This window comes from Erpetoichthys calabaricus, chromosome 6 (assembly GCF_900747795.2).
Source record: "Erpetoichthys calabaricus chromosome 6, fErpCal1.3, whole genome shotgun sequence".
Lineage (NCBI taxonomy): Eukaryota > Metazoa > Chordata > Cladistia > Polypteriformes > Polypteridae > Erpetoichthys > Erpetoichthys calabaricus.
This window is the reverse complement of record NC_041399.2, coordinates 93919498-93930705: the sequence shown is the minus strand read 5'-3', so window position 1 is coordinate 93930705 and position 11208 is coordinate 93919498. Positions and strand designations below refer to the sequence as shown.

The 11208-nt window shown below is 39.0% G+C and overlaps 1 pseudogene; it reads right to left on the bottom strand.

Moving 5' to 3' along the window:
• Positions 1-9389: 9389 nt before the first annotated feature.
• Positions 9390-10793, bottom strand: LOC114653078 (craniofacial development protein 2-like; annotated as a pseudogene).
• Positions 10794-11208: the final 415 nt, after the last annotated feature.

Genomic DNA, 11208 nt, shown 5'->3' with positions numbered 1-11208 from the left:
ACTTATCTCCATCTCCAAGTATCCATCTTATTCCTAGAAGTGTTGCCTATACCCCTATGGAATGTAATAAAGTCCATTGTACTTCATTCAGCAACCCTGGGTCTCTTTATAACATTAACTGTTATAATTTACTGTCTAATTTGAGCGCTTATTGCAGGTACAAGATCAAAAATGGCATTTTCTGAAAATCACACAAAAGCTTACACAATATTGTGTCAGTATGGAATAAATTGCAACCTGTGTATGCTGATGGAGCTACCTACTTGAACTACTTTTTGTGAGTTACAAGGGGATAAAAATTGGAATCACTGGGATGACTATATTTTTCAAGTAAAAAGGTAAGACATGAATGATCTCCAATAGGTCTGAACGTACAAAATATTACATATGTTATACAAAATATATTTGGAAATATGTTTGTTACAATATATTAAGGAAAATTTGTTTCATTATATTTTAGACATAACCTTAAAATATATATTTAAGCTTTATATTTGTCACATTATACTCAAAGATATGTCCACATGTTTTTTTGTATATTTTAATATACTTAATTTTCATAATGGCACTTACAAAAAATTAGTACTATTTATAGCTCTGTATGAGTACAACAGAGCATATGCTATGCCATTTTATAGCATTGCACTCTCTAGGCATCTTTCCTTTGTGTAACTACCTGCCCATTAAATTCTCATACATGCTCGTTAGGTTCTTCAGTAAAATGCCATATCATTACCCCACTTTATACACTTTCCAGTTTCATACATTATATACTTCCCTTGACCTGTTCATTATTCCTAGAGGCAAAGTACTCTATCTAGACTTTGATGTTCTTGTTATTCATATGCATATCTCTGTTTTACCACTCCTTTCAAGAATACTTGAGCATGGATTGTCCAATCTAATTCAAATTATGTGTCGCCAAATTAACACTGGATTATTTCAGGTCAGGACAGCCGTGGTAAGAATGACAAATATTCTTAACAGAACAATTCACACTGGATTTGGAAGTATCATCCAGCTATCAGGTATGAGTGCAAAATTTCACACTTGTAATCATTAACATTCTGCTTAGAAGACTGAAAAATACTTTTGTCTACAGTGCTCTAAATCTAGTTTCATGTAGGTAGGTAGGCAAGAGTTTGTGACACTTGAAACACATAAATCCATTTGTGTTACATTTGGACAAGTTGTCCCATAGGTTTTTAATCTTGGACTTATTTTCTTTTTTATATATGCCTCTCATTATTTGTATTATCTATGATAACAGTAAAGTTTATATTAAGAATGAAGATGATGGTAAAACAGCTGCTTACTTAATAAAATGGTATCAAGACCTGGGTGCACCAAAAATGTGTAAAGCTAAACTGTAGTAAAACAGGGCTTTTGTTATTTCTTAGTGATTATTAAAAAAACAGTCTCACCTTTGCTACTAAGGAATTGGTGAATGATATTTGATTTATGCATTGCCTCCAAAGGAAATATTAATAGTATGAAAATATATAAAAATGTCTGTTGAAAAACATTGCACATTTATAATATCCATTTAACTTTAAAAAAATAGCCCACATGTTCCTTGTTTAATAAAAAGTCTATTGCAATATGTTGGTAGCAAGAGATTTTTTTCTCCGAGTCTTCTTGAACAGATTTCAAATATATTTTTATTCCTTATACCTATATCGATGTACAAATCTTAAGCCATGGCTTCATTCACAGTCCAGTCATGAGTCACAAACAAACAAGCTTAAATAATACATTAAGGAAGCTAACAGAATGTTTAGTTATACAGCAAAATGTGTAGAGTAAAAGTCCAAGGAGGTTATGCTAAAGGTTTAAACATACTGGTGAGGCCTCATCTGGAGGACTGTGTGCAGTTTTGATGTCCAGTCCACAAAAAGGACATAGCAGCACTGGAAAAAGTCCAGAGAAGAGTGACTAGGCTGATTCCAGGGATATACAGGTTGAATTATGAGGAAAGATTAAAATAGCTGAGCCTATACAATTTAAGCAAAAGAAGATTAAGAGGTGACATTATTGAAGTGTTTAAAATTACGAAGGGAATTATTACAGTAGATTGAGCACTGTTACTTTAAAATGAACTGATCAAGAACATGGAGACACGGTTGGAAACTTGTTTAGGGGAAATTTTTGCACAAACACTAGAAGGTTTTTCTTCACACAGAGAGCAACAGACACATGGAGTAAGTTACCAAGTAGCGTGGTAGACGGTAGGTCCTTCAAAAATAGACTTGATGTTATTTTTGAATGGAACAGTACAGAAATGAGCAGTATTGATTAAAAGTATACAGAGTCATGCATATGAAATCAACAAATAGCATACAATCTAACAATTACTTTGATTCTATAGTGGAAACACACAGTTGTCAGTATATTTTGAACAAATGGTCATTTAAAATGTTCTGCTAGAACTAGCAAATGTCTTTGTTAGTTTTTCCAAGAAACAAAACTGTGATCATGTAAGATGAATCATATTTCTACTAGTCAAAGGAATTTTGAGGTAAGTGGTAACCTTTAAAAGTAAAAAAAAAATATAGAATAAATAGAAATTAGCAAGGCTTTTTTTTTTCAGTAGATGTCATCAACTCATTTTGAGATATACATTAAATGAGGAAATAGACAAAGGATCCTAGCTTCAGCGCATGGCATCCCTAGGTATATTGTATTGATTGTTGGGAATGCTTTAAAAGATATATTCTTTCATATTATGCACATATGGTCAAAATGTTAAATGGACCTCTTTATTTATTTAGTCAGTTTCTTGAATGAAAGAACACCCTAGTGTTCTTTTTTGTCATTACTTCTACATATATTTTAAATGATAATTTATTGCCTTTCCAATTATTTGTAAGAGTATATATACTTCATTGGCGGCTCTAGATAGTGGGCACTTATAAAAAAAATCCATAGCTTGGAAAATAACACATAATCTTTCCAGAATTCTGCCAACATGTTCATTCATTGGGTGTAATGTCATCATCTAGGTACAAAATTAGTGTGTGTGAAAAGTAAATACACTAGAACAGAATATAGAGCAATACAGAACATTGTCAGTGAATTCATAAGGATCAGAATGGTATATAATTTATTCTACTCAAGATATTACACTCTAAAACATACTACAGTAATTCTGGTCAAATCCAGTGTGAACTGGTAGTTTTCATAATTAAAGTGTTAATGGTACTGAATGCTATTTAATAAATGCTAGAAGGTAAAACAGTTTTTCTGTTTTGTAGAAAAATAATTATACCATTAACAAGAATCTACACAGCACTAATGATGCAATTCCAGCTCTAGAAACTATGATTAAAATACCTTTGTTATATACAAAGGCACAACAAGAAAAAAGTATTAAAGAATGTAATATGTAACCTAACTTACTTTAATTACAGACCTAAAGTAAATGTTCATTCTTCCATACCTTAGGAATAATTTCTGAACAACGAATTACATTTAAAAGATGATTTATGAATTCCATTCACCACAATGTGAGGAGAAGGAGAAGTCCAGCAGGATTAATGTTTGCCGTTCAGCACCAGCAGAATTTTTTTTCAGTATAAATACCAAGTAAGGCTTCTAAGGAGTCTTATTAAAGAAAACTGATCATGAAAAAAAGAATATTACAACTAGATATGTTACAATGAAAACTTAATATGTTATCTAAAATGAGTATTCCTTTAGTTATCTTAAAGCAAAGGATTGTAAAAATAATTAGAATTATTGCTGATTTTTACTTACCTCATAAAGACGCATTATATGTGATTTGCTTATGTAGAGGTGGAGCAAAAGTTGCCTTTTGAGATATAAATATTGAAGAGAATTTAGCTAGCCTCTGACTATAATCACTATATATTGTAAAAACTCAAAAATACTGCTGGTGCTTGTTTTTCTAGCACTGCTCCAATGTTTAATCTTTCTATAAATGAACTGAGCTATATTTTTTAAAAGTAACAGAAAGCCAAAACAAACTAATACAGCATTACCACCATTTTTGACTAAGTCAGCCTTTGTAAACACTTTAGGTGTATCATTAAGAGCAGACACACAAAGAATCAGATTTGATAAACAGCACCAGTCACAACAGCAAGTTCTGAGGCTTACGGGGCGAATTCAATGGAACAACTAGGGGAAAACCAGATACTTGCAGTCTCTCTTCCTCCTCTCTAGCCATGAAGACAGAGAAGAGTTACTCTGAGCCCTCGTCCAATTACCAGACAGCATAACCCTGATGAATTTCCAACATGATGTCAGATCAGCTCAGCAAGTTGCAATGCTCACTTTTGTTCCTTTTTTTTATTTCTTTTTTTCCCTGTCTATATGGCATTACATGTGACTGAATGATTTGAAATCCAGTCCTTCTAACAACATTTTTATTTGATTTAAAACAAATAAGTAGGGGTGGGAATTTAATGCGTTAATTGTGATTAATTAATTTGAAAAAAAATAACGCATTAAAAAAAATAACACATTTAACCACACTTTGCATTCAAAGCAAAGGGGAACTTTTGTCAATGCACGATTTCCTGGTACACCGATTAAATTGATGCACACATCAGAGCTACAAAAATGGAAGAATCTGAAGAAAGCGCGTTGCTAGGACTGATCGGAGGCAAATTTCATTTCAAAAGTCTACCCGACGGAAGCCTTGATAAAAGCATGGTTTTGTGCAAACTGTGCAAAAAGGAGTTTACATACCACCGAAGCACTTCAACCTTACGGTACCATCTAAATGCAAAACATGTTGCAGCGAGCACAGAAACTGTGGGAGCTGTTAGCGCTAGCAGTACGAGTTCGAGTACCAACAAAAGGTGTCGGCAGCCCAAACTTGATGAAATGACTGGCTTCAGGACCAAAATTAGTAAGTCAACATCGGTCAAACTTACAAATTCTCTCACAAAATGGATTGATCTGGACTGTAGACCACTATCAGTGGTAGAAGATAGGGGGTTAGAAAATGTGCTACAGTTAGCGTCAGGTGATCCAACTTTCCAAATGCTGTGCTGAAAGACTATTTCAAGTAAAATTCAACAGCTTTATGATACTGAAAAGCAAGCAAAATTATATGCATTACAGAAAGCAGACTTTGTGGCTCTTACTGGGGATCATTGGACTTCCGTAACCGTTAGTAATTCTAATTACATCAGAGTCACTGCACATATTGTTGATGTCACAGACGGGACATGGAATCTACAGTCTTTTGCCCTGACTGTGCAGAAGGCAAACACCAGAAACTATGCCGAAAACTGCGCTGAGCAGTTTCTCTTTGTGGCAGGGGAATGGAGAATTCAACAAAAGGTCACCACAATTGGAACAGACAGTGCACGAACCATGGTGGCTGCAGCAAAACACCTCCCATTCCAACACATGCCTTGTGTTGCTCACATCTTGCAAAGAACCATCACTGTTAGCCTTGCTGATAGTGTGTTTAGTGATGCATTAGCAAAATGTCGCAAGATAGTGGGTCACTTTAAACACAGCCCTGCTAATACGGAGGAACTACACCAGGAGCAAACAAGACTGGGGCAACAGAAAGAGCCACTCATACAGGATGTTTCCAAATGGTGGAATTCAACGCTGGATATGGTTTCTCGTCTACTAAAGAATCAAGAGGCTGTTTTTGCTGCTTTAGACAAACAAAAACACAAGCTAGTCATTTTAACTCCATCAGAGCTGGTAAAACTCCAAAAGTTGGTGATTGTCCTTGAGCCATGCAGGTAAATAAAACTTTTTTTACTTATTGTTACTGTTTCTTCAAAAAGCTCTATAGTTGACAGTTATTGTGTAGATTAATAATTACTTTCTTGAACTGTCTGCTACAGGTTTGTGACTGAGCTTCTTGGAGGTGAGACATATGTCTCATGTTCAGTGGTTTTACCTGCTTTCTGCCACCTGCATCACACCATGGAGGTCTCCGATGATGACTCACACTACATGGTGAAATTTAAGACTGCCTTCACAAAAGACCTATCCCAACGTGTAGCTACACTCAACCATCAGTGGCTCAAGATAGCTACTGTGCTCGACCCACGCTTTAAGGATTTAAAGTGTCTTGCAAGGGGAAAGTGAGAAGAGGGTTGGACCAGCCTTGAGGCCCTGCTGCAGGAACAGTGCAAAGATGCCACCACAAAGGAGCCAGCAAAGACAAAGAACCTCCTTCTCTCTTCATTGTCTTCAGACTCTGATTCAGATGAGGAAGCCCCGTGTAACAGGGCCCTGAGGTTGTACAGAGCAGCATCCACCATCAGCGAGACAGACTGCCCGCTGCAGTGTTGATCCAGTCTTGCAGGGACCTACCCACAGCTGTCTGTCCTGGCCCACAAGTATCTGATTAGTCCTACCACTTCTGTCCCATGTGAGAGACTGTTCTCACTTGCAGGTCACATAGTAACAAAAAAGAAAGCTGCCTTGAGCTCTGAAAATGTGAACAGGCTAGTTTGTCTAAGTAACTGGCTGAAAGAGACGGACAATAAATAAGCATGGAGGTATTATGAGTCCAATGGGTTTGTTATTTTTTGCACTAAAATGTTCAATGATCACACTGTTTTAGCCTAATGTACAAAATAATTTTGGCTAAGGTTGCTCAGTGTTTAAAGGTGAAGCTGGTCAAATTACCTTTTATGTTTCTGCCTTATTTTTTTAAGAAGAAAAACTGCACTTTATGTTGAAATTTTTATTATTATTATTTAAAGACAATACCGTTCTGAAAATGTACTTAAAGTACTTAAAATAGCACTTTATTTTTAAGTCTGACCAATTTTAGCCAGGGATAATATTTTTGTTTCTGTTTTGAATTTAATTGCAGTTTAAATGCATTTTTTTTTTCCAGAAATTAAAAGAGCTTGAGTTTACAATATTCATGTCCATGTCTATTATTTGATTCTGTTGCCCACTAAAACCCTTTTAAATTAAAAAAAAATTTGCGCTTTGGGGCAAATTTTCTTGTGCGATTAAATGCGATTAATCAAGATTAATTAATTACAAAGCCTCTAATTAATTAGATTAATTTTTTTAATCGAGTCCCACCCCTACAAATAAGTAAGCGATTTTACTAGGCTCAACATCAGCAGCCAGGATTTGAAACCTGTTATATACATTGAATGATTTTCAGCAACATGCACATTATTCCCTAATCTAAGAGAGTTGCTACACAACCAACCTTTTTGTGTTTTCAGCCTAAAAAATGTAGTAGACATGTAATACTAGATCATAATCTACTACTGTCTTGTTAAGCCAAGTCTGAGATACTGTACAACAAAAATAAGTAGTTTTAGGTGTAAGTACATTTTTAAAAGTTATTGTAATGATCAACATTGTGATCATGCATAAAACCTTACTTAGATTCCTTACTATAATATTGCTTATGCTTCAAATGCAAAAATGGCATATGCACAAATAAATAGATTTATAAAACAATACTATTGCTATATACCATGGCAGGTTCCTTTATAAGACTTATATCAACTTACACCCATATATGGTGTAAAGACAACTTGTTTTGAATATTCATGATCTAATCACCATATAAATTTGCTCATTGTCCTGAGCGACATCTTTACTACAAACTATGGAAGAACTGAGGATAAAGGGTTGAAAATGAAACTTAAGTGTGTGTGAACTTCAGGTATTACTAATTGAAGTGGATAACTTCAAAACCATTCTTTTTGCTTGGTCTCTCTGAGGCAGTTACTAATAAAATTTTAAAAAACAAGAGTGAGAGTGAGTGACAGCACCTGAGCGGAGAGAGTAATAGCTGTGTGCCATTATGCCGTATCCAGATGCCACTACACAACATGAATTGGTGCAGGCTGTGTGCACAGAACTATACTTACTTTACTTAGACTTAGTTCCTCCCATGCATTTCCGCACATCGGGTGACAAGCGTCTGCCAACGAGGTCGATCCTCAGTGATAGCATTCATATTTTGCCAACTGATGTTGGTGTTCTTAAGGTCTTCATGCAGGGTTCTTCTCCAGGTGATCTTTGGTCATCCAGCATACCTTTTCCCCCCCATGGGAACCCAGTACATCACAATCTTCAGGTGCCGATTTTCTGGTAGGCGGAGAACATGCCCTGCAAGGCGCATTCGGCGCTCGGTGACAATCGCTTCCAGTCGGCGAGTGTTTGCTCTTCTTAGAATTTCATCGTTTGTGATGCGGTCGCAATAGGAAATTCGAAGAATTTTTCTCAGGCAGCATTGTTGGAATGTGTTCAGCTTTCTGGCAACCCACTTTGTACGTTTCCACGTCTCGCTAGCATAAATGGCCGTCAGAATAACAATGGTGTTGAGGAGGTGTATCTTGATGGGCGTGCTGACCGATGCCGATGCCCAAATTTGGTGGAGGCATTGGAAGACTGCTGAGGCCTTGCCAATTCTTTAGCTGACGTCCATGCCGCCGTCCTTGGCCACAACGCTCCCAAGGTATGTAAACTGGTTGACCTCATCTGCCAGCTTATTCTCGATCTTGATTCCTGCGCTGGTCCTTCGGTTGATGGTCATGATCTTCGACTTTTCAGTGCTGATGCGAAGACCCACCTTCAAAGCCTTTTCACTCAGTGAGTTGGTCATTCGTTGAAAGGAGGGTTTGGTCGAGGCTAGTAGCACTGCATCGTCCACGAAATCCAGGTTGGTGAGGCAAGCTTGGTCTTTCCAGCTGATACCAAAACCCGTGTTGTCCATCGCGCGTTTGGTGACAAAGTCGATTGCAAGGAGGAAGAGAAAAGGCAATAGGACGCAACCTTGGTGGACGTTCGTCTCGATATCGAAGAAATCCGTGTGGCCCTCTTAGGTCTTCACACAACAGCTTGAGCCTTGATACAGATTCTTGAAGAAGGAGATAAAGAGCTGGGGTATGCCATAGAGCGCGGCTATGCACCACAACGATTTACGGTGGATACTGTCAAAGGCTTTTTTGAAGTTAATGAAATTTATCAGGAACGGTTTTTGTAATTTGGTGCATTGCTCGATAATGTTCCTGAGCGAAAATATCTGCTCACTACACGATCGTCCTTGCCTGAACTGTTCTTCTCGCAGCATTTGGTCTATAGCGCGACGGAGTCAGTTTAGCAGAATGATGACAAGCACTTTTCCAGGCACCGATAGTAACGTGATTCCTCTCCAGTTGTTACAGTCAGAGAGGGCCCCTTTTTTTGGCAGCTTGACAATGGCGCCTCGTTTCCAGTCCACCGGGACCCGTTCTTCCTGCCAAATGCTATATAGCAGTCAGGTCAATCGTTGGATCGTCTCGTCTCCACCATGCTTCAGCATTTCTGCTGAGATCCTATTTAACCCTGGGGCCTTGTTGTTCTTAAGACTTCAGATCGCCTTCTTGACTTCCTCCGTTGTGATTCCGTCCACACTCACCTCCAGATGCTCAGAAGGAACGATTGTATCGAAATCGTGGGTTGAGTCTGGAGTCTGGCTGGTTGAGGGTCTCGCAGAAATGCTCTATCCAACAGGCGTTCTGATCTTCCTTGCTGAGGAGGATATCGCCGTTCTTGCTCTTAATAGGCACGTTGGTGTTGCTCTTGGTGCCAGACAATTCTCGTACAATGCGGTAGAGCGTCTTTGTGTCGTTTCTGTCGGCGGCCTCCTGGGCTTTGGCGCTCTTCTTCTCCATTCACGCTTTCTTGTCTGCTCGACAGGCCCACTTGACTTGACGATCGAGATCTTGATATCTGATGGCAGTCGCTTCTTTCTCACAGGCAGTCTTCACTTGGTCACGGTGGTGCTTCACCTGTCTTCTCTCGTCGATCAACGTCCACGTGTGGTCCCGGATCCAGCATTCGCATTGCGTCCCTCGTCTGCGTCTGATGACATCCTCGGCAGTTTCAATTATGACATCCCTAATCTGCGTCGATTGGCCCTCGATGTCGGTGCCTACATCATCTTGCAGCAACTGGAATCTGTTCCTCAATTCCAATTGGAAGAGGTCGCTAGAAGTTTGATCTTTGAACTTCTCAATGGCGAACAGTCGGGCGGGTTTCTGTGCCGGTGTCTTCTTCAGTTTAAGCCGAACCGTGGCCACTAGGAGATGGTGGTCCGATCCAATATCGGTGCCACAATAGACTCTCACGTCCCGGAGTGATGATCTCCACCTTTTCCCGATGCAGATATAATTGATTTCATTGCTGTTGTTTCCGTCAGGTGAGTGCCAAATCTTCTTGTGAATGGTCTTATGTGCAAAATATGTGTTCCCGACAGTGATATCGAAGAGGCTGCAAAGGAACAACTGGCGATCTCCGTTGTCGTTGGTGTCCACCGCGGATCCATGCGGACTGATCACATGTTCCCATCCTCGCCGATCATCGCTGATCTGGGCATTGAGGTCTCCCATCAGAACGTCGTGCTTCGGAATGCCATTGAGTGTGTTGTGTAGTTGTTCGTAGAAAGTGTCCTTCTCGTTGTCGCTCGCATCCTCGATTGGTGTATATACTTGGACCATGGTTGTCTTCGAGTGCCGCGATTGGAACCGAGTAGTGATGATTCGTTCATTGACTGGCTTCCATCCCAGCAAGGCTTGTGCAGCCAGCTGGTTCAGGACGAGCCCAACACCAGCCACATGCTGCTCAATATGGCCGGAGTATTGGATGGTCTTCCCCTCACTGGCCAATCGTCCACTTCCTGTCCATTGCATCTCGCTTATGTCCAAAATGTCCAGACCATAGTTGTCGAACTCACGAAGCAGTTGTCCCAATTTGCCGCATTGGTACAATGTCCGAACATTCCACGTTGCGAGTTTTGTCGTTGATGATGCTGAGATGATTCCTCTTCTCATCGGACTCTGGACAGCCTACCAGCTTTTCTCCATCGTCGTCATCCATGCAGAATCAGAGAGTCCCGGCTGAGATTCTTGATTTCTTTGGTTTCTGCTTGTTGTTTCCGTAGCAATAGCTTTTTTTACGGAGCCGGGTTGCTAGCCCGGCACCCAACCCTCCTCCTTTGTCCGGGCTTGGGACCGGCGTTTTTCCAAACGGCGGAGTTTTTTTCCAAACAGAACAGAAACAGAACAACACAGAACTATAAGATATTCATAAAATTCTTATTGAACTTGTAAAACTATAAAATCTTTTTGTAAATGTCAATTGCAATACAAACAAGTCTCTTTACATTCAACGTACATAATTCAAATGTGTTTGAATTTCCATTATGTCAGTGTCCAGAGGGACAGGATCTGAGTCATCCTTGCAATA